The sequence below is a fragment of the Miniopterus schreibersii genome, assembly GCF_964146895.1.
Source record: "Miniopterus schreibersii genome assembly, chromosome: 6".
Classification (NCBI taxonomy): Eukaryota; Metazoa; Chordata; class Mammalia; order Chiroptera; family Miniopteridae; genus Miniopterus; species Miniopterus schreibersii.
The window spans coordinates 15,724,986-15,749,368 of record NC_138107.1 but is presented as its reverse complement, the minus strand read 5'-3'; positions in this window follow the sequence as shown (position 1 = coordinate 15,749,368).

Below are 24,383 nucleotides of genomic sequence, written 5' to 3'. Positions count from 1 at the left end.
AACCAGGAGGGCTTGTAGGCCTATGAATGGGGGTGATGCTTAGGGGACCCTCCTGATGTACCTCAATTGTTTCTGTGTAGCATATGTGACCAGCTGGATGCTGCCGGGGGTCTCTGGCCGTCCATGAGCCTACTCTGGTCCCCGCCGCAGGCCACCCTCCATACTCAGCCAGAGTGATCGATGCAGTCCGATGAAGTCAGTCCCTTGTCAAAAGCCCTTTAGGGCTGCCCATTGCTAAAGGAAGCCCCCCAATCCCCATGTGACAGGGGTCCCGCCTGCCCAGCCCTGCCCACTTCTTTAGGCTCATCTCACCCTTCCACCCCTGCTGTCTGCGCTCCAGGCACCTGGCGTGCACTCCCTCCTTCCTGCCACGGGTCCTTTGCATGCGTTGTCCCCTTTCCCTGAGGGCTCTAGCCCACCTGGCTTTCCACCAGGCCACCTTCTTCCCCTGTTTTTCTGTCTCAACTTAAATGTCCCTCCCTCAGAGAAGCCTTTTGTGGTGATCGTTACCCCTCTGCAGTGCATTCCAGAGCCCCCCCACCCCCGCACTCATCTTTCGTTTCACTCATCACTGTTAACACAAGATTGTTGATTATAATGTCATCTCACACCCTGCCCGGAGATTTGGATTAAACGACACCTGTGAGGCAGGAACCTATCAGTCTTGTTCATGACTGTATCCCAGAGTCTGCTTCAGCGCCTGACATACAGGAGATGCTCAACACATGCTGTTCCCCCAAAGAAGAAAGTAATCACAACGTCAGACACTCATTCATCTTGTTTCAGGCCCAGGTCCCAGGCATGAGTACCATCTGACTCACCGAATTCCAGCAGAACCGATGTGTGAGCAGCTGGTGGAGCAAACGTGTAGCACACACATTACAGGAAAACCCAGACTCTGGGATCCCCTCTCCCCGCTTCTTCATCAGCTTACCAGTAGCACCAGCTAACTGTTCTCACCAGTGTGCTAAGAGATTTCCATACAACCCAAGTCCACAGAGCATGATTCCATTTCACTTCATTCAGATCCCGTCCTACTCTGTTTGCCTCCAGAGGATCCGTCTCAATTATGGTAAAAGCCCAAATCCTAGGTGTGGCCTGGAAGGAGCAGAGGGCTGGCTCCTCTCTGACTTCTTCTCCCTCCACTCTCCGCCCCTCTCGCTCAGCTCCAGCCACCGCGGCCTCCTGACAGCACCTAGAGCTCACCTGGCACTCAGCCCCCCAGACCTGCTCGCCTGCCGTTCCCCCCGCAGGGACCCCTCTGCCCCCAGACAGCCACAGATCTCACTCCAGCGTCTGCTTTAAATGTCACCTTCCCTAAAAAAAGCAAATAGGATAAATAATAAGTAAATGTCGCCTTCCCTAAAAAAGGAAAAAAATAAAAATAAAAAATAAAAAATAATAAATAAATGTCCCCTCCCCTGACCACTGTCCTGCACTCCCTCGGACCCCTTCTTGTGGCATTTTACTCCATCATGGACCACTCTCTAACATACCACTTACCACTGTTACTTATCTACTTATTTATTGTCTGCCTCCCCGCACTGAAATAGGAAGCACCGTGAAGGCGGGGATTTCTGTCTGTCAGTTCAAGGCTGGGCCCCACTGCCTGACACTTATGAGGAACTCAACACATGGCCGTTCCCTGAGTCCATGTTCTCATTTCACCCTTATGTTAATCCTGAGGGATGCACACACCACCCAACACCTTCCTCACCTCCTGATTCTGTCAGGGCCACCTCTGCACCCCTCTGGTCGGGAGAGAGAGAAAAGACCAACAAAACGCAGGCCTCTGGACATTCTGGGTTCACGGCATGGCCCTCAAAGCCTTATCTAAAATAGGTGCCCTGTTTCAATTTCCCACTTCTTTAGATGGCCAAAAAGTGAGTTTCCTCACATATTAGTCATTCATTCGATGGTTGCTTTAGCCGTGGCCAGCCCAGGTAAGAGGGAGGCCCCGACTGCGAGCGGGGAAGGCCCCGTCTTGGGGAGTTCAGAGTTAAAAAGCCACCCCCACCGGCCACGTTAGCTTCTTTCTGTTGAACTGTTTCCCTACTCATTTATTTTTCTAATCTCAAATATAGATTTTGTTACCTTTCAAAATATAGGGCATTTAAGAAAAGCAGTGCTCATGGCTAGAACTGAGAGAGGTCCTTTCATAGCTACTGGTCGCAACCTCCAGGGGCGACAGGGGTGCAGCTTGGTCCCAAATAGAAAAACAGAGCATTTTTTAAACCAGGCAGGGGTTGGGCTTCCACACATAGGACAGGTTCTGGGCCTGGGATAGCACTGAGCTTGGTCATTTTTGCATTTCAGATGCCATCTGTCTGAATTCTCCCCCTACCCCATGACTGCCATGCGTTGCTATTAGTTGCTCCAAACATGTTGCTTATGCTTACGGCCTTGTAGGTATCTCACAGGAACTACCCAAAACATGCTTCCTCCTCTGCCCCCGCTTCCTGCCCTGAGTCTCCTTCTCCATCCCTCCCTCTAGTTTCACAGCTCGGTCGTTTTCAAAGTCTCCCCTTGCACTCAGGACCGCTAATTTCTTCTGCTCCACCCAACCACTCTGCTTCGAATCTCCCTCCCTCTTAAATCCCTCTTTGCTCAGCAGTGAAACATTCCACTTCGGTCTCACAAGGAGGCCCCCTCCCTCCCACCACCCCACCCCAAGGCTCTGAAGAGGAAGGAATCATATTAGAACTGAAATCCAAGGTGAGTTTCAGCCAGCCTGAGCAAGGCACACTTCCACCAGGTGTCTCAGACCTCGCCTCCAGGGGCAGGAGGGCCACGGAAGCGGAGGGCCAGGGCCTTTCATCCCCTACACCTAGGGGCCGCCCCTGCCTCTGAGCAGACAGGCAAGGCGCGGACGTGCCTGCCCGCTCTGATTAGAGGAGCTTTCCGGGCTCCACGCACCCATTAATTCATCAACACGTTCCTTCGTTTATGCAGCAAATGGTATTAGAGAGCTTTATTCCTTTGACTGCTGAAGGTTTTACAATGCAATCTTCAATAGTACCCCTAGTACATAGCATGTGGTCTTATGAGATATTACATCTTACTGAGTGGACTTCAGTTTGGTAAAATTCAGCTTCTTCATTTGGATCCCCCATAATATTTTCCAACTTGGCAAAAAAGCACTGGAGTGGGGCAAAGGAAAACTGGAAAGGAATTCCATCTACTCTACTTCCTGCATAATTAACCACAGGAAGGTCAAGTGACCTCTCCAAGCCTCAGTCTGCCTTATCCATAAAATGGGTATGATACCAACTGCCCTACCTACACGACAGGAGTTTCTGTATCCTATTTGTCTCAGTATCCTTGGCACTCAACACAATGCCTGACAGACGGCAGTCTTTCCAAAACATAGATGGACCTGAAAAGTTTGCAGTTAAATTGAGACAGTAGTAATGATAGTCCTTTTTCTTGAGTCAAGCATTACAGAGACGAAAGCCTTATATCTAATTTTAAAATTCTCTACATCCTTCAAGGCCTAATTCAAATGCAAGTTTAACCCCTTAACTCGAAGATAGGAAAGAGCCAAGGAGGTGGGGTGATGTCTGGGACACCAGGCCATCTCTAGGAGATACAGCCCACTGGAGCAGAGCTCTTGAGACCTGCCATGAAAAGAGAGACCCAAGGCAGGTGCTGGGGTCTGGAAACCCAGGCCCTGCCAGGGAGAAGGGACAAACTAAGGACCCAGAGCAAAATAGGACTCTGAGCTATGGAGAGCAGGATAGAGCAAATAGGATATCTGAGAGCAAAACTGGGAGTTTTTGTGGAGCAAGCAGAGATGGTACCAAGGGGCAAGCAGACAAGGACAGACACACTCTGAGTATCTGGAATGTTCTCATCTGCTGAATCATGCTGGATGGAAACCATCCCACCCTTTCTCAAATCCCACGGCTCTCTGTACTTCTCAGGGCACTGCCCACACTGCCTGTCATTGTGGTTCTTTGAGGATGTGCAAACCTTCCCTCCCCTACCAAAATTTAAACTCTTTGATGGCAAGCCCAAGTCTTACTCATGTTTGTACCCCCTTCCCAGCCCACACCCAATGCCTAGCCCAGTGTCTTGCGCATAATCAGTTTAATAAATATTTGCTTGATGGATTAAAAAAAAACATTATATTGTTTGGTTTCCAATATGACCAAATAAAACATGGTCCAAAATACTATTGAACTTTTAGTTTACTCATATACTTTTATCATCGGGGTTTTGAATTTTCCCCTTTATCCTTCCACAGTTTTCAGCATACTTAGTTTTCTTATACAACAAAAATCACTTGTGATTTGACAGTGTAATACCAAATAATGCAGGAAGGGCTACCACTTATTGAGCATTGTGGTAAAATGGCTAGCTGGTCAAAACCTTTGTTCCCCCCTTCCAGAGAGTGGAGGCGGCAGCTAAGCTGGGACTACATTTCCCAGATGTCCTTGCACCCAGGTGAGGCCACACAATGAGTTCTCATCACAGCAGTACAAATGAAATCGCATGAGTCTCACCTCTAAGGCCAGGGTTTTTAAGAAACAGAGACAGCTTCTTCATTCTCCTTTCCCTTTGCCGCCCAGAAGCAGAGGACTTTGAGGTTCCAGTCAGTGGATGGAAAGCCTCAATCCCTGAATGACCACATGGAGGAAAGCCTTCTGCTTTCCCCATTTAGTCTATTCCATGAGCAAGAAGTAAACTTTAATTCTGTTAAATCACTGGAAATTGGCATTTAACTGTTACAAGAGCTAGTGTTACCTTAATTAATATAACCTACTGTAAGCCAGGTGCTTCACACAACTTATTTCACTGAACACTTGTAATAGCCCTAAACAGTAGGTACTATCAATATGCTTCTTTTTATTTCCCAAGTGAGTAAACTCAGACATGGAGGGGTTAAGTTATTGAGACGGCGGGGGGAAGGGGGGAGTCACAGCTAATAAGTGTTGGAGCTGGAATCTGACCGAGTTTGTCCGGCTCCAAATGATGGAGATTTCTCTGCTCCACTACGTGGCCCTGTCTCCCATCCATCAGTGATCTTGGACTCCGTCTTTGACATCATTTTTAAATTAGGGGTTTCTGCCCTGGTTCTGACCTATACTTTTTAAAAGCAGTTTAGATATTCACAGAATATCCTTTCCTTCACAAGACCCCTCTACCACCTGGAAAAATTACACATTCCAAGCCCTGGAGTGTTCTACGCAAACCTTAATTTCTTCCTCACCTGTTTTGACACAATTTTTTTATTAGCAGAATTGAATTCTTTCTCTAAGGAAATATTTAAGCTTATTATGGCTTGGCCACTGTTTTTCACCAGTTATGAAGGGTAAGTAAGAAGAGAATTCATTATGGGTATTGAGTGGAGGACAGGAAGGAGAGCGAGGGAAAAAGAGAGATCATGTGGATTTATCAAATCCCACGTGGTCCTGGCTTACTTCAGAAAGCTCTCTCAGAACCTTTGTACTAATTCTCAGGCACTGTGTTGATAAAATTTATGCCACCCATGGTTATGTCTGTGTTAGTTCTATTTCTTTTCCTCCTTCTGATGGAGGCATAGAAAGTTCGAATGACTAATCCAGAGTCAGATAGTATCAAGGGAGAGAACTGGAAAGCAAATTATGTCAGCATGAAAAGGCACAGAAAGTAAGGTCAGCATACACTCATGTGCAAAAAAGAGGTAATAAACTAGCAGGTGTGTGTGTGGTGGGGGTGACCCTTTACACATAAAGTGACAGTTATCCAAACTTAGGGGGAAGAAGAGTGGACGACCTAGATTTTTTTCAAATAATTGAAACAACCTCTTTTAGCTACTTAAACAGTAACCTGCTTAAAATGTATATACTTGTTTCCTTCTTAAAGTATATTAATTATTCTTGCTGATTCAAGATAAACATCAGTTAATGAATTGGATTGTTCACTGATGGATCGATTCGAAGAATAGTAAAGAAAAGAAGGTTGTTGGTCTCTACACTAAATATCGCCAAAGTGGTGGGTATTACTGGTTCAGTGTGAAGATTTTTGTCTCTTTTGTTTACTCATGTAGCTTAAGCACTTATACCAGTACTTGCCACATAGGTCACTCAATAAACATGTGTTTGATGATGGAATAAATGAATGACTGTTTCACTTTCTAATCATTCCGTCTCCTCCTTTTTTATCAGGTCATCTGTTGTAATCATTCCCTTTGCCCTTAATTTGTTATTTCTAATCTGCCATGGGTTGGGAAACTAATTATAGATAGATGGGTGGATGGATAGATAGAGATAGATAGATAGATAGATAGATAGATAGATAGATAGATAGATAGATAGATAGATATAGAGAGATAGAGAGATAGATAGATAGAGATAGATAGATAGATAGATAGATAGATAGATAGATAGATAGATAGATAGATAGATGATAGATGATAAAAGAAACTGAAATGTAACAACGAAACTTTTAGAACATTCTGCAGTGATGAAAATTTCTTTGTTCCATGCCCACTTACCACTCTTAAGCACTTGGAGTATGGCTAGTTCAGCTAAGGAACTGAGTTTTACATTATATCTAATTGTAACTAATTTAAATAGCCATGTTTGGCTAGTGGCCACTGTCCTGGACAGCACAGGTTTTGAACAAGAGGCTAAACAAGTCAATGAGGACTTGTCTGAAGGCTGGGGACAGATATTTTGAAAGCTCAGCAGCCTTTTTATTTTTTAAATTTTATCTGCTCTGTTCTGAATGAATAATGAAGCCGGTCACGAGGCTCTTCTGCAGACGCAGGCAGGGGAGTGGAGTTGGATGGTGATTTGGCTCAAGGGGGACAGTGCAGCCTTAGTGATCATGTTAAGAAGGGCAAGGGCACTGACTGTGAGAGCAGGAAAGCTCTGTTGGGGTTGCCTCGGAGGCCAGGTAAGCCTGGAGGGAAAAGCTGACTTCTCAGGGAGCCCTTCCATCTCCGGCGCTAAGGGCCAGGGGCAGGGCAGACAGAACCTCCCTGGACACTCAGGACCAGCTCCGCGAGGAGTTCCCTCAGGCGCAGGGCACATGCCTGGCACCAGCTTGGGCAATGACAGTGCACTGATGTAGGGGTTTGGGTTGTTGTTTTGTTTTGTTTTATTCATTCTCAGACTTGCTCACAATTTTTTCCAATGCAGGACTTTAAGCAACTAGAATTACCACAAAAGCTCTTCTCTGTTCCTATGCTAAGAGGCAAGGATCATTCTAATTCATCTGGGAAGCTCCAGGGCCTATTATCTGACAAGATGTGGGGCTCTTCAGGGGCACCTGTGTCCTGCAGGGTGGTTTGGTGGCTTTCTAAGTAGGATGGAGCCAGCTCTGCTTGTTAAAAGGAGTCCACCTATTACCTCTTTGTCTAACTCCTTGGAGCTAGAACAACCTCAGAAATTTAGACCTCCAGGATCCCACACCAAATTCAAGGTCTACTGTGTTCAGAAATGGCATCTGCCTATCTCTATTCAGGGAGAGAGCCTCATCACTGGACATTGATACGAACATACCTCTTTCCTGGTCAAGTATATCACTGCTTATGTGTGACCTACAGACACACACCACTGACTCACGCGCCCACTTAATCCTAGTAAAACAAACAGGTTGGCCTTGGCCACGCACACTGTGGCACCAGGCCTTATTTCATAACCAAATTCGCACAATTCTTTTATTTTTAAAATAAAGATATATCTATACATAGATATAGATTCATGTTTAAATGTAATATAATATAAAAGCAATAAAGAAAATGTAAAAAAATGTGTAAATAAAAGCATCCAAAGACCTCCATCCAAAGACAGCCTCAGCTAACCTTTGTTGCATGCCTTACCTGCCATTTTCTATGCACAGAGATTTCCCCCCTTAATGTAGCTGTAAGCATTTTATAATCAGCATCTTCCGTTTTGTTATACCACAAGCATTCCCCTTATAATAATACAGTTTAGCAAACACCATTCATAATATCTGCAGAGTATTCTGTTGAGAGGAGTTACTATGTCTACTTCATCACCGTTGAAAGACATTTGTTTTCTAATGTTGCCCTTTTCCTAAATTATGATGGAAAATAACTGTGTGCGAAGGCTTGCCCCCCGCCACACACACGCATGCCAGTGTCATGAAGATGGGGAGCCAAGGTCCAGGGTGGACCAGCAGAGCCAAAAGTTCATGAACGGATAATCTCGACCTTCTTTGTGTTCCAGTTTCCAAGCACAAGATTCCAGGACAGCAGAGTTGCCTGGGCATTTATTTAAAACCCTGATTCCTAAGGCCCACCCCAGATTTACTGAATCAGAAGACCCTGGGCTGAGCTCGGGCATGTGGACTTGTGACAGTCACTAGGTGACTGATGATCGCTGTTTCTGAACAGCAGGACATGTAGGGGAGCATTTTGGAGAATGACTTATAAGACTCTTCTTTATCTGTTACTATTGAAACTGCAGAAAACAGGCTCCTTCCTAACCCTGCCGCTTGGCAGGGGGAGATCATAACAGCCATCGGTTCCTTAGCTAGATCCTTTTTGAAGTATCCACGTAAAAATGTTTATTTTCTAATCATCCCACACAAAGATACGGGAATTGAGGTCCCACTGATTAAAAGCCCTGTCTTCACCTCACGTGATCGTTGATCCCCTTTGCTGGGCCCGCCTATAACGGCTTATGCCAGGACTCCAGAGTCTTGTGTTTCCTTCACTCAAGGGCAGGGAGAGGCTCTCCTCAGTTCTAATTATAGACCTTGAGAACTTAACTGGAACTTTAGTAACATAATATTACACTTCCACCGAAGGAGAAGTGTCTGGGCGTCACTGATGAGGTCCTCCGAGGAGGAGAGTGAGCCTGGCTCAAGCCCAGGATGCGCAAACACTCAGAACTCAACCGGCTCCCTGCCCCCAGCCGGGCTCCCATGGTTTTCCTCTTATCGGGGACAATGAAGTCACACAAAGCAAAACTGAGAAAGGAAGACAGAGACAGAGACAGAGTGAAAAGCAGACACCAAGTTTGGAGCGCACAGGACTTGGGGCCAAGTTGGGTGTGATCCCAAAGTCTGCCACCCGATGGAGTTGGAGGGAAACACCTCGCCTCCCACATCTTGGCCGCAAGTCAAAACCTTGTTCTCAAAGGAGGCGTTGAAAAGGCGTCTGAGTATTAATTTTTCTGTTGTGAGAGGTTTTGATGCTGCTATAAATCACGCCAGGTCACAAACAGGGCCTTAATGGAGGTGTCCCTAAGCTGCTTGAACCTGGTGAGACCTGCAAAGAAGAAACTTCCACTTATGTCAGGAGGAAGGGAGCCAGGCTACGGGCCACTTTTAATCACCTGAAGTGGTTCAGAGGCCAGGGTTCTGGTCCCACAAAATCACCCAACAAAAGTGAACCTGGCACCTGGTGTGGGGTCCCGGTAGTGGAGAGATTTTTAAGGAAGCATCTCTCAAAAGTAGGATGTGTTGAGACCCAGAGGCTACAGTTCAAGGTTAAAGGGCTTGAGTCAGGGAAGGGCAATGATCGATTATCTGTGAGAGGCTTCCTTTTACTACTAGACAAGCCGTCAGCTGAATCCAGATGAGGAAGGGATGAAGTTGAGAAGATGGCCAGTCATCTGGCCTGGTAATGGATGTAACTTCAAAGAAAGAAAGTTCCCTAGAGTTTCATGCATGGTCTGGTACAACGAACCCACCCCAAGATCCGAGCTCTAGGTCCTCCCAGGCAATGGCAGGGCAGCCAGGAACAGGTTCATGTGCTACAGCTCATTTTCCAATTTCATATCATTAAGATGCCCCTACTCTTTCGAGTATGAAAGAAAGGCCTGGAGAAAGGCCCAGGCCCAATCACCAAAGAATCCTAAGGTGGTCCATGAATCCACAATGCTAACAAGCCCCTTTCCCATCAAGTGATTCCAATATCAGTGGTTGAGGACCCACTGTGCAAGACCCTCTCCCAGAGCACCAAGTCTGGCCCCTCATGGGCCCCAAACAGAACACGTGTAGTCGGGGTTGAGCAACCCTAAGATAAGTTCTGTGCTCCTTGGGTGAAAAGGCCATGGTTTCTTGGCCTTTCTTTTGGAATGAATCACAGAAGGGGGACTGTTCTTTGTGTACACAAGCCAATGACTCAATTCTGGCAGCTGCATTCTTGTAAGATGACCTTTGCTGGGCCCCATAAGCAAAAGAGATAGTCAAATGCATCATTAAGTTGTCTCGCTGGCTATGGCCATACTTGAACTTCAGAGGGGCCTTTATAGATTGCATATTGCTCCCAAATACTCGTTACTCCCCCCCCCCCATTCCACCAGAGCTGCCACCAATTATACATCATATAAGCAAGGGATATAAGTAATATAAGCAAGAAATAAATGTTCAGTGTTGTTTTAAACCACTGAGTGATTGAGGGTGTTTGTTACCGTAGCAAAAGCTGGCCAGCACAGCCCTGCTCCTTGATAGGCACAGGGATGTAGGACAGTCTTTCATGCAACATGCTTCTTTTAAAAAAATACTTCGTGTGGAAAGAAGTACAAACCTTACAAATATAGAATCCGACCATGCACTACCTTTCAGTCTTTTCTCCCCTTCTGCTACGCAAACAACTCTTCTACTCAGGACCCCTCAGCTAACTCCAAATTAAAGCCCAAGTCCTTTCTGATCGCCTGGGGGGCCCCTTGTCTTCTTTGTGGCCTCGTTTTGATATCACCCTTATCGCCCACTTCTCCAGCCACCCTGGCCTCCTCGCTGTTCCTTGAAAATGCCAAGTGTGCCCCTACCTTAGAGCCCCTCTCTCTTACCATTCTTTCTCCCTTGACTGCTGTTCCCCAGGATACCACAGGGCTCATTCACTCCCCTCCTTTAAGCTTTTGCTTGAGTGTCACCTCCTCGTTGAAGCCTGCCTGGACCACCAGTTTGAATTGCAACCCTTCCCCATTTCTCCCCTGAACCTCTTCCCTGCTGGAATCCTCTGTTGCCCTCACCAGCAGTGTATATAACAAATAGTCTATATCAGTGGTTCTCAGAGTGTGGTGCACAAACCCCCGGAGGCCCCTGAGACACATTCCCACTATTTCATAATCATACTAAGATGCTATTTGCCCTTTCACTGTGTTGGCATTGATGCTGGTGATACAAAGGCAATGGTGGGTAGACAGGTGGCACCTCCAAGTGAATCAAGTCAGTGGCACCAAACCATACTAGTGGCTGTTGTACCCCTCCCTGCCACACATTCACATTCCAAAAGGTGCTAGTTTCATTTAAGAATGTCCTGGAGAAAACTGTGTAAGCCATTAATTTTATTAAATCTTGACCTTTGTGTGTTTAACATTCTGAGGGACATGCATAAAGCCCTTCTGGTACCTACCAAAGTATGATGGTGATCTCAAGGAAGAGTATTTGTGAGCTTGTTTAAGTTACAAGCTAAACTAGATGCTTTTTCCAGAAATTCATTTTCACTTGAAAGAATGACCAACTGACAAATTATGGTCATTCAGACTTGGGTATTTGATGGAAGTTTTCTGGAAAATAAATAATGGTATTTGCTGCCAAAAGGAAAATACAGGCTTTCAAGTAAAAATTAAAAAATTTGAAAACTTATATCTATCACTTCCCAGTACTTAAAAGGTCTTCCTAATGAGATTGGTGTTGATAATAGCAACAGTGACTTCTGTTATTAGATAATGAAATGTATTAACATTTGGAAGATCTACAAAAGTGGGTGAACCCATACTTTCCAAATGATGACTCATGGTGCATGGAAAAAAGACATATTCAAAATGGACCAACATATTTTCATGAAATATAGTATTGATGTAGTTTTCTATTCAACATTACAACTAACCTTTAAGAAACTGCTACTTGAGTTCTGGTGTAGTATCAAAGAACAAACACAATTATATGAAAAGGCTGTTAAAATATTCCTTCCTTTTCCAAATACATATCCGTGTGAGGCCAGATTTCCTTCATATACTTCAGCCAGAACAATATTTCAGCACCGACTGAACACAGAAGCAGATATGAGAAACCAGCTGTCTCCTAGTTCAGTCAGAAATGAAAGAGATCTGCAAAAAATTTTAAAAACACCACCCCTCTCTAAATTGTTGTCTGGCCTGGATAAAAAAGTAATTTTTTACTAAATAGATGTTATTTATACTAAAATGACATGAGTGTATTGTTATTTTAAATTTTTATATGTAAATAGTTTTCATTTCTTAGCCTAATTTCTAGTATTATAAATACTAGAGGTCCTCAATAATTTTTAAGAACATATACAGGGTCTGAGAACAAAAAGTTTGAGAACTGCTGCTATACATAAGTTATTAGCTATTTTTTGTCTTCCTCTTTTAGAATGCAAACTACAGTAAGGTAGGGTGGTTTTCTGTCTTGCTCACCGTTGAATCCCCAGGGTTTAGAAGAGTGCCTGGCAATAGGCTGAATGAATGAATCAGTGAATGAATGTCCCCAACTGCACCCTCTATTCACCGGGGCCTGTCTCTCACTCTGCCACTGGCACCCCTGAGACTCAGTCTAGCTAAGTCCCCTTATCCATTCATCTGCTCTAGGATATTTTCCAACTTCCTGCCTCTCTGGAGCAAACCATTCCCGCCCATGCTGAACTCTCACCCCACTGACCTGTGTCACTCATCTGGCCCTTCAGGCTACCACTGGACTTGTTTATATGTGTTTTCTTTTCTTCCCACCAGTCTGCAAGATCCTGGAGTGCCATAGCCAGGATTCCTCAGTCTCCTCCTCAGCTCTAAGCACAGTGCCCGGAACAGAGAAAATGCTTTGTAAATAAATGCATGCCTTTTAAATAAGTGAATGAAATACAAAGCCAACATCCACTCACATAAATAACATTCAGAAGAATTGTTTCCAGCAGCCAATTAAAACCTTTCTCCAATGACAGCCTGGATCTCACATATTTCTTTAGCTAGAGCTAAGCCCTTTACTCGCTCCTGAAGGATCCTTTAGCCCTGGCCAGTGCACCAGACCTAGTATCCAGGCTTCTGCCTTGTGGCCACAGGTCCAGTGACTGGGCCCAGGCACTGTTCCCTTGCATGAGACCTTGCCTCAGTGACAACAGTAACATTTCTTGAGCATCTACTATATGCCAGTCAGCACGGCCATGGGTATAAATAATCCCCTGATCTCCCAGCAACTAACAGGACAAACCATAAGGAAATAGAAGCCATGTCTAAAAAAGGTGCTGTATCTCCAGTCCCTGGTATAGTGTCTAGCATATAGTAAGTGATCAATCAATGTTCAGAGAACTGAATGAATGAATGAGTTCTACGAGACGGACATTCACATCCCATTTTATAGATGAGCAAACAGCCTCACAGAGATTAAACAGCCCATGCATCGAGTTACCATCACTCCACATACTCAAGGCCACCTATGGTATATCCCTGGGTTTGCCCCCACAGACAAGCCTCTCCTACCAGTTAAACAAACCTAGTTTTCAGGTCACAGACCCTCCTGGTCTTGGTTCATCCCACTGTTCATTCAGCAATGATCTCAGTTGCCGCTGCTTGAGACACAGCCCCTCAACCCTCCCAACCCTGCCATCCTTGGCGAACAAGCAGCTATGTTTTCAAAGTGCATCAAACCTTTTGCACTAAACGTCTTGATTTCAGTTGTTGGTTCAGATCAGGGCCAGCTCGCAACCCGGAGAGCAGCACACCAGACCAAAGGAAGCCATCCTGCTCTGGAGCAGAAAGCCAAGGGCACCCCTTTCAGGCCTCCTCAGCTTCTGCTGCCGTGGGGGAGCAGAAGAGGGGTGAAGAAGGACAGCAGGAAGGGCGGCTGACCTCCACGCCCCAACTGCGTGCAGCCTCCCCACCCTGTGGTTACAGTTCTTGCTGGGAGGTAATAGGCCTCTGGCCGGGGCACTTCTACAGTGGTGACGGCTCTGCTCCCTGAGTGCTTCTAAGGGCTGCACTTACTCAGAGGAAGCACAACTGGGAAGGCGCTAGGAAGATCAAGGTCTGCCTCCTTCCCCGGTACTTAGGCTCCCCCATGGCCTGGCCACAACCATTCTTTGCTCAGCAATTGCCACTTACAGCACAGGAGCAAGTGGCCTCTTGTGCAAGCAACCCAGCAGGATTGGAAGTCTCAGGCCACAAGTGTTTCCCAGCTCTCTGGAGCTCATGGTGGTCATGGGACAGGGCCTATTTGGTGATAGGAGAAGAGACGACAGAGGGACAGGCCCTTCCCCTGCAGCATCCACAGAGAACAGAGTGACTGTGGCCCCTTCATACACACACACACACACACACACACACACACACACATCTTTTATCGTTATAGGTTATTCTCTACTTTAAAAAGTAATACATTTCAAAATAGAAAATTTGAATAATACATTAAAAGCACTAAGAAGAAAACTGAAATTACCTGTGACCCACCATTATCCAGAAATGATTATTCTGGGTATTTTGTGCAAATCCTCTAGTCTTTCTTCTACACACACATCTTTACTTTGTAATATATTCATCTTATAATTTTTGTACTGTTTTGTAAATGGGTTTTCCAGCAAATACAAAGTGGTAAACATTTTCTTCATCACAGTAAATAAGAGTGTGTTATTTAAAGAGCACACACAGTATATTTCATCATCATCTGGAATTTATTTAAGCATTAACTTTTTTAACTATGCCCTCTTATTGAACTTTTATACTATTCCAAACAATGTGCTAAAGATCTTGAACAGAAGTTGAGCACTTCAATGATTTCCTTAGGAAGGTGACCAGAATGGAATTATTGGGTAAAAATGTACACACATTTAAAAAAATTTAAACAGCCTCATTAAGGTATAATTGACATGCAACAAATTGTACATATTTAAGGTGACCAATTTCATCATTTCTGACATCCATACACGTCCATGGAGCCATTGCCACATGAACGTCCATCGCCCTCATAAGTTTCTGTGCCCCTTTGTAATCTCCCCGTCTGCTCTCCTCCTCCCGACCAACCACCATTTTGCTTTCTGTCCCTATAGACCAGTTAGCATTTTCCAGGGTTCTCTAGGAGTGGACTCTTGCAGTGTCCCCTCTTTTTCCTCTGGCTTCGTTTTCTTAGCATAATTATTTTGAGATTCATTCACATTGGTGTATGCCTCCACAGTCCATTCCTCTTTGCTGCTGAGTAGTATTCCACTGTGTGGATAGAAATGGGCACACATTTTATTTTTTTTAAGTATGTTTTTATTGATTTCAGAGAGAGGAAGGGAGAGAGAGAGAAACGTCAATGATGAGAGAGAATCATCCATCAGCTGCCTCCTGCACACCCCTTACTGGGGAATTGAGCCAGAAACCCAAGTACGTGCCCTGACTGGGAATCAAACCGTGACCTCCTGGTTCATGGGTCGACACTCAGCCGCTGAGCCAAGCCACAGGGCCAACATTTTCAACTCTTCATGCACATTACTAAATTGTGGAGCCTTCTTGAGGCACTTTGTCATAAAACATGGCGGTTTGGAAATGACCAGTCCTGAAAAGCTGGGGTTGAAATTCCACTTGTATGGAGTGCACCACTCAGCCTCTGACACGAATTACCAGGAAAAAAATGAAAATAACCAAGAAGAAAGACAGGAGGAGAGGGGCTGGTGAGGGCGGCAGTGGGGCATGGGAGCCCTGGGGGTTCAGTCCTCAGCCCTCCAAGCCCTAAAGGGTCCTGATTTCCTGGGCACTGCCCAGCTGGCAAAAGAGGCTTCACTAAACCAGCTTTCGATCACTGGCAGTGACAGGATAAGCAGGACACTCGGAGCACAAAACTAGTGTGTGTGAGGTCTGTCTGCTCTCCCTGAACCCATGCGTGAACATTATACTGACACACACAAATATAACTGTAAAACAGCAAACAACCAAAAACAAAAAACACCTATATTTGCTTTGCTACTAGACTGTAAAACCACTGGAGGGTCGAGTCTGCAGTGACTCACCGTTCTATACAGCCTCTTACTCTGGTTAATTCTCAATACACTTTTCTTGAAGGCCGTTGACGACATTTTCTTTGAAATCACTCAGCTCCTGCCCACACCAGGGAGACAGAAATCAGATGAGCTCAGGGAGGACTGGCTGGGGGCCTGGGGCCTGCTATAATCAGATAGGATATGTCCTTCTGAGGAACATTAGAATAGCGGTGACAGTTAATTTTCTGTGTCACACACAAGCATGTTCAAAGCTAAATGAGGAGGAATTCTCATGACAATTACAGTCTTCGTTTCCGTAACTGGCCACGGGGTTGCAGCTGGTTTGCTAACTGCCTTCTCTCACTGCCCATTCTCCATTCCCTGCACCTTCAGCAAGCACCTCAGCTGGTTGTGGCTCTTTACCTGGTAGAGCGACCCAAGCCTTCATTCCTGAAGGGTCCGGGCCACTGGGAGTCCTGCCTGGACTGGATTGTTGTTATTTCCCATCGAACTTAATCACAGAGCATTGTGATCCGAAGAGATGCCCTAAGGGATCTCCTGTGTTCCAGACACTCTCTTCCTTCCCTCCACTGAGGACAACTAGGCCAATTTCCCCTTGGTTGTCAGGGCCACTCACCCCAGCCAACATAGTCCCTCCTTTCCTTGCCTGATGAGTCAGAGGCATGAGGAGCCCAAAACGGCTGAGTGGCAGTCTTAACGCTTGGGCCAATGGAATCATTATTGTATTCCTGGTGAAAGCATTCCTCCCCCTGAAACTAAGACCTCTAGGCCAGCAGAGCATGAAGTTACAGGAACAGGAAGCAAACATTTTGCTAGTGGGAGATTAAAGGTGTATCCCTCCCACTCCCCTCCCACAAGCTCCTGTGCTTCCTTCAACATGCAGCCCTTGCCCGGTGCTTAAAGCCACTTCCAAATCTCCCAGTGGGAGTCAGTCACTCCCGAGGGACCCTTTGCTTCCATTGCATTAAAATCATTTGTTTATTTATTCAATAAGTTTCTTGGGGACCTACTGTGTGTCAAGTACCCTGGGAATCCAGCATCTAGTGAAGCACAAAGACACTGAAGACAACCATCTAGCCATAAGTTAAGAGCAATGATGGAGATATACAAGGAACAGCTAGGGCCTGCTAAGGAAAGGGGCTTGTCGTGGAGGGGCTGGGAAGTAACAAGGGCTTTCTGGGGGAGTTGGGCCCAAAGATAAGCCTTGAAGAATGAATAGGAGTTATCCAGGTGCAGGAGTTACAAAGAAGGCAGGGAGCAGGGAGCAAAGGCAGAGAGGTGGTGGGGGCGGGGGGGAGATGTGCAGAAGGGAGAGTCAAAACCCCTGCTCCCAGGAGGACTGGAGACCCCATACCAAAGGGCTGAGGAATCAGCCTGATGGTCAGGAGCATCCACGAAAGGGCAGAGCTGGAGAGGCAGGTACAAGCCAGGGCACCAAGGACTCTGTCCTCCATGTTAAGTGGGCCGAAGAGAGCCACTTAAAACTTCGAGTGACTTAAGTTAGATGTATGTTTTAGGCAAATCATCCCTGCTCTAGTGCAGGAAAGTGGTTAAAGAGGATACGACCAGGTCAGACAGAGCAGTTATGAGGGAATTGCAATAATCAACAAAGGAGGTATGAAAGACCTAAACTAGGGCGGTGGCTGGGGTGCAAAGTAGAGATGAGTATGATGATTATTTCAAAGGCAAAACTGGTAAGACTTGATGTCTGATTGCAATGTGGGGGCTGAAGGGAGGAAGAGTCAATAGTGACCCTTGGGTTTCCAAAGTGGCTTGTGTGTGGATGGTATGACCCCCTCAACTGGGACAGACCTGAGTTATTCACTTCTCCATCCTCAGAGACCAATAGAGTTTCTAAGATACAGCTAGTGTTTAATAATATTTATGAATGAATGAATGAGTCAAGAACAGAGCCAAGGTCTCACCTCAATGCCCACTCTAAGGGGACATTTACACAGAGAGCAAAATGAGTGGTGCCCTGGAGTTGGGCACTTGGAGGCCCCTCAGGGAAAGCCTCAGTTTGAGGACGGACGTCTGTCTCAACAGCCTGAGCTTCAAGGGAGATAGTGCTAAATGAAGACTCTACAGCAAGGAACGGAGGATGCCCAATAACTACAGCAGAGGTGACTTCAGCTCATCGCGTCTCTGGAAGAAAAATCCCAGGAGCTTGACCTAGAGAAAGAGAAAAAGGTTTGGAGACTTTAGTCAGCAAAAGAGACTGAACATGGACAAGACCAATGTTTGTAAAGTCATCAAGAGGTCACCTAAACAAGGAGATTCCAGCCCTCTTCTTCGTATAAAGAAGTTACTAGAGATCAACTAAATGGAAACTCTGCTTCCTGTGAAAGGGACAACACAGATTGTGGATCCTCTTCTGTTAGGAGGGGGTAAGATCAAAGACTACAGTAGGTTTAAAGAGTGTTAAATTGACTATGGCTAATAAACTAGGAGTTCCTTGGGCACGTGTGGCCAACTCTTGTATAGGATGGTGTAACTGAGTGCTTTTACCCTTCATCTTTTCCCTTTTTTGTCTTTGTTGAGAACTCCTCCGTGGGCTTTATGCAGCTTCCCTGGGAGCCTTCCAAGCTGATTATCCTAGAACAAGTCTTTAAACCCTCATTTTTCAGATTCCTCACTGTAGAACAGGCACAGCAATACCAATTTTGGAGGGCTGTTGTAGGATTGAGTGAGATAATACACATAGTATGTGCTCAATAAATGTCAGATCTCATCGTCAGAGGCAGAACGCTGCCATCGTCTTAGAATAAATCAACCTTTCTGAGTTTCACCTCTCTCTCTCTCTCTCTCTCTCTCTCTCACACACACACACACACAAATATACAAATGCACGACCACGTTTTCCTGGAGATACTGAGGATTTTCACCTACAGCATGTAACTTTTTGTCTTTAATTCAAGCCTGCAATTCAGATTGGAGATCTGCACATTGGACTGCTTAAGAGCTAGGCTCAGGACTCCCCTCTAGGACCACCCAAGAGTCTGAACAGCCACAGGATGCCTGCAGCTTGTTGACTTAGGAATATGAGCCATTGGAATGTACTACACCTGTCTGTACTGGCTACCTAGCCTTTTAGTCCTTCAAGGTGTTTAATTTAATCTGCAGAACTCTATACAGTGAGACCCTCATTCCCTCTGAGGTTATTGCTTGCTTTTATAACATCAAGCTAGGAAGTTATAAAATTGCAGAGTGTGGGAAAAATACCAAGGGCCTAACCTTGGTTTGACCACCTACAACTATGTGGTCTTAAGCAAATCATTTCACCTTTCTAAGCCTCAGTTTCCTGGCCTATAAAATGGGGCTTATGATCCCTGCTGATCTTTCAAAGTTATTATGAGGATCAAGAAAATATTTTTGCAGTGTAAACAATTATATAAAATAAATATATAAAATTACTCTTATTTCTGTTTTATTAGTTAGCTTTGGCTACATTATCCTCCAAGAACACAACAAAAAGTCATTTATTGTTTACACAAAGTCAGAGGTGGATTGGTGGCTATTGAGGAAATTCTCCTCCATGCAGTGATTCTGGGACCCAGGCTCCCTCCATCTTGAGATGCTAATATCTCAACATGTGGCTTACAGGGTCACTGTGATGAAGGAAGAGAGGGATGGTGGTTCACCCAAGATGTTTTTAAAGATCATGCCTGTAGTTGGTTGTACATCACTTGTGCCTGCCTCCCATGGGCAGAACCCAATCATGTGGCCCAGTCTACTGCAAGTGAGGGTAGGAATTTTAGGGGAACCCCTGGACTAATTGGTGAATACCACTGTCTTTACTACACCTGCACTAATGATGAAGAATTCACACATTTAGGAAAATGCAGGAGAGAGTACAAAGATCTTGAAATCAGATAAGCCTGGGTTCAGCTCCAAGCTTTGCTGCTCTTTCTTCCTTCCTCCTTCCCGTAAATGAGCCTGCCTCGGGCTGTAGTGACTTTCAGTCTTGGATGGTCCAGGCAGAATTAAAAGGATTCAGTACCTCTGATCTCCCTGAATGGAGACCCATCAAAGCTCAAGATACATAAGTTAAATCACCCTAGTTTGGTCTAATTGAGATGCACACCAGAACCTTCCTCAGAAAACCTGGGGACCCTGTTTTCAAGTCTCTCTCCAGCTCCTTTACTAACAGGTGTTTTACTTTAGAGAACTCACTTAACCTTCCCGTGCCTCAGTTTCCCCTAGCATAGAATGGACATGGGATACTAATCACAAGTACATTAAGAGGAATTAAGTAAAGAAATACCATGAACTTTGAGAAGTATTAACAAATATAAATGCAAAGAGGTCGTCGTTGTTTTATGTGTGTAATCGATGAACCTCTATAGTAGTTAGCAGTCACAGTTTCTGTGTGATAGCTGTGGGATGCATCTTAACTTATTTGTTCTAAGCGCTTTCTTCAAAGGATGATAAAGTAGGTGCTAGAGTCTGCTGGTAAGAATTACACTAATTACAAGTAAGAGAAGCCTGATAAGCAGTGGCATAGGTAAATGAAAGGCTTATTTTTTCTCTTGTAACTAGAAGTCCATAAAGAAGGCTTTCTGGAATTGGCATAGTGCTAGTCCTGTGGCCGTACTATCAGAAGCCCAAGCTCTTTCTTTCAGTCATTTTTAACTCCTGCTGTCACCTCGGAGTGACACCCTCTAGCATTTCATTCTCACCCCAGGCAAGAAGAAGGAGAAGGGGAAAGGGAGTCGCCACCCCTTCAGGAAACTCCACTCATTAAAGCATTTGCTTCTCATTGGCCAAAGGGATGTCAAATACAACTCCTTTCTGCAAGGGAAGCTGAGAAATGTAGGTTTTTAGCTGTGCACATGGTTCTGTTAGTAGCAAGAAGGGAAGAATGGTGCCCTGGCTGGGTGGCTCCATTGGAGTATCATCTCGTATGCCCAAATGTTGTGGGTTTGATTGCCAGTCAGGGTGCATATATGGGAGGCAACCGATCCATGTTCTCTCATGGAAGTTTCTCTCTCTCTTTCTCTTTCTCTCTCCCTTCCTCTCTCTCTAAAATCAATACAAACATATCCTTGGGTGAGAATAAAAAAAAACAAAGAGAAGGGAAAAAGAGTGTAGACCAGGTAGTGTATGTGACCAATTGATTGAGACAAAGAATAAAAGAGTGATAAAAAGTATACGGGGTAATTTCCCATATCAATCATCTATCCCCATAATAATGCTGCCTTACCATCATGAAGCCTCAGTGGCACCAACAATAAACACCTAAGGTCAGCTGGGGGTCAGCTATGTGGCTTTGCTAAGCTTAGCTGGGCTTACTCACATGTCTGGGGTTGGTTGGCTTTTGGCTGATCTAGACTGGCTTTGGCTGGGTCAACTGGGGTGAATCGGCTCTGCTCCTCAGTGTCTATTCTTCCAACAGGCTAGCTCAGACATGATACCATGGCACTGACAGCTATACAAGAGAGCAAGAGGAACCAGGCAAGGCCTCTTGAGGTCTAGCTTTAGAACAGATACACATTGTTCCCACTTTATCCTTTTGGCCAAAACAAGCTCATAACTAAGCCCAGAGGCAGCCCTGAAGGAGACAATACAAAGTTATAACAAAGGGTGTGGATACAGGAGGGATGAAGAATTAGGGCCATTTTTACAATCTTTCCATCCCCTCTCTGTGGTCCCTGAGATGTAGGGTCTCAAAAAAGCATTAAGCGGCTAAAAAGGATTCTCTAGGCAGTAGGATTCATCACATCACAGGTCAGCTGGGGGCTGGGATGACTGGGGTATAGGAAGAGCTCCCAGCCCAGAAGAGTAGGCTCCTGAGCCCTTAGGCAGGGCAGGGGGTGTGCGTGGTGTGTCCCCAGAATGGGGCTGTCAAAGAGAGGGGGAAAGAGTACCATGAGAGTATATTTTGTAGAAAGGGGGTTCAGAAAACAAGCTTTGCTTCATGACTCAGAGTACCTGGGGCACAGAATGCTTGCCGAGCACATGTGAGAAGTATTCACAGCAGACGACCTCAGTTTCCAGATCCACAAAGGGTGACCACATCCAACAGGGACAGCAGATTGGGCATCTTTGAATCTGATGTGCATTCTAAGAGAAGAAGTTAATATATTTAGTAATTCAGCGTAGGGGCCCAGAAACCTTAAATAAACTGGGTCTAAACATCCATTCATTGGCTAAATATGGCCTGATCACCCACTACATGCCAGTCACACGTGGGGCATCTTGTTCCCTTCCTGTCTTCATGACATGGGTGACAAATGCCATCACCTCTTGGACATATGGAGACCCCAACCAGGGAGACACGATGGAGAAGCAGATCAATCTTGACCGGAAATGCAATAGGAAGGCTTCTTGTTTCCCCAGCTTTGCTTCTAGAACAAATTTCCTGCCCTGAGATGCTGTCCACAGGCAGGCCCAGGAACAAAAGAACAAACAAACAAACAAACAACAAAAAAAAACCTTTTAAAATGAGAGTACTAAGATACAGAGCTGGTGGGAGGAGGGGATGAAAGGAAGGCTCTTGGAAGAACTCCAGCTACTTAATTCCAGCTTTTTCATTCCAATTTGGTGATCTGGGACAGACACATTGATTCACAACTTTATAGTTGTTATTCAGCCTTGATTTATGGGTTGGCCAATCTGGGCCTAATCAGTTGGAGAAGGATTGGGGTTTTTTGCTCCAATAATGTTATATTTATGAGCCCATGAAGTGCACCGTGGCTGCCGCCCTGCCTGGAGACAATAGAACAGAACTTCCAAGGCCTCAGCAAGGGAAATTCGCAGGCCATGTTCTCCTCCCAGATCACGCTTGAAGCTCGGCTGTGCATTAAAGGCTTCTGGTGTCATCTCGTGTTTAAACTCCAAACTGCCTGCCCGTAAATCTTTAACAACTGCGAACAGCTCCGACAGTTTTGAATGTTCCTGGTTCCATCTGCCTGTCATTTTTTCCCCCTCTGTTTTTGGACCGTGGAAGTTACTAGCCCAAGGCTGGGGCTTCAGACTCTGCTGGGCGCTCGCTGGATACCTCGCAGCTGCAGGGCCAGGGCAGCGTCTGTGCGTTGGGAGAAGCCGGGCCAAGGCCATGCAGAGTTCAGCGGGTTATCATGCGCTTCCGGCTCTACTTGTGGTTATTCTGGTTCAATGACTATAAAGAAATGAGCAGCCTCGATAGACAGGAACTAGTTGAGAAGCCAGCATCATGGGGAGGAAAGAGGTACTCAGATCACAAGCATCTTTGTGTTTTTCTATGTTGGGAAAGGAAGTTTCCTTGTCACCCTTTTAGCAATGTCTGTCTTCAGCCCCCACCTCCCGTCAGCCCCAGCCGGGTCATTTGCAGGATGCCTCTGGGCAGTGGTGCCCGGCTTCCCTGCCCCACGTGGGTCCCCCCAGCAAATGTCCATCGCCAGCCTCGACCCCCTAATTCACCTTTGGAAATCTTACCACTTGATTTACCCAGCGGAAAGAAAACTCTAGCAGCAGCAGGACACCACTCAAAAGAGTCACAAGCATCTGATGGAGGAAGGAAGAAAGCAGCAAAGTCTGAATTCCTGAGTCAGATCCCTATAAAGATGCCCAGACCTACCTAGAAAGAGGAGTTTGCAGTATCCTGGGAAGATTGTTCACTGCCACCGGGTGGACCATCAAAGGATCATTGAGACCAGGAATAGGCAAGGTTTTTCTGCAGAGGGTCAGATAGTAAATATTTTCGGCTTTGCAAGTCACATACAGTCTGTCACGTATTCTTTCTTCATAGCGATTTAAGAATGTAAAAGTTGTTCTTAGTTCCCAAACAGAACAAGAGCAGGTTACGGGTCATAGTCTGCAGGCAATTGGTTTAGAAAACTAAATTAAAAAGTATTCATTAAAAAGTTTTGATCCATCCTGTGTGTGTGTGACAGTGTGTGTGTCCACTGTCAGAGGCACAGGCTGTGTGGAAGGAGGTGGGCTGACAGCTCCGGGCAGTCCCGTTCTCATTGGAAAGATTCGCTCAAAGGGAGCCAGGAGGTGCTGCGGTTGAAAGAACACAGGACTCAGGAGATGTGAGCTTCCAAACCAGCTCCGCTCCACATCTGTGCGGTGCCCTGGGCAGGTCCCTCAACCTGAGTAAGCTTCCTGCCCAGCAGCGCAGTGAAGGGCGTCAGGCCAGATGCTGTCCAGCGCCCTCCTGAAGTGATATTCCAAGTAGCCATCTCAAATGCTTTCTGGAACACAGTGGGATATAAAAGGGAGGAATGGATAAAGTCTGTTGGATCTGCTCATTCCAGTTCAAAGCAAGGCCAAGTTTGAGGTGATCCCTCGCATCATAAAACCCCGGAGCTGCTAGGTTCGAGCCCTGCTTGGGGACACGGGAGCTATGTTCTGCTCTGCCTGGGAGGGCCAGCCATCCCTGCCACGATCACCATGAACACGGGATGCAGCCCGCGCCACGCCAAGAATCCGGGCAGCTGAGCAAGCCATGCCATTGTGGGCAGACACCGAGGCTCCCAGAAAACAAGCAAAGGCGAGGCCAGGAAGC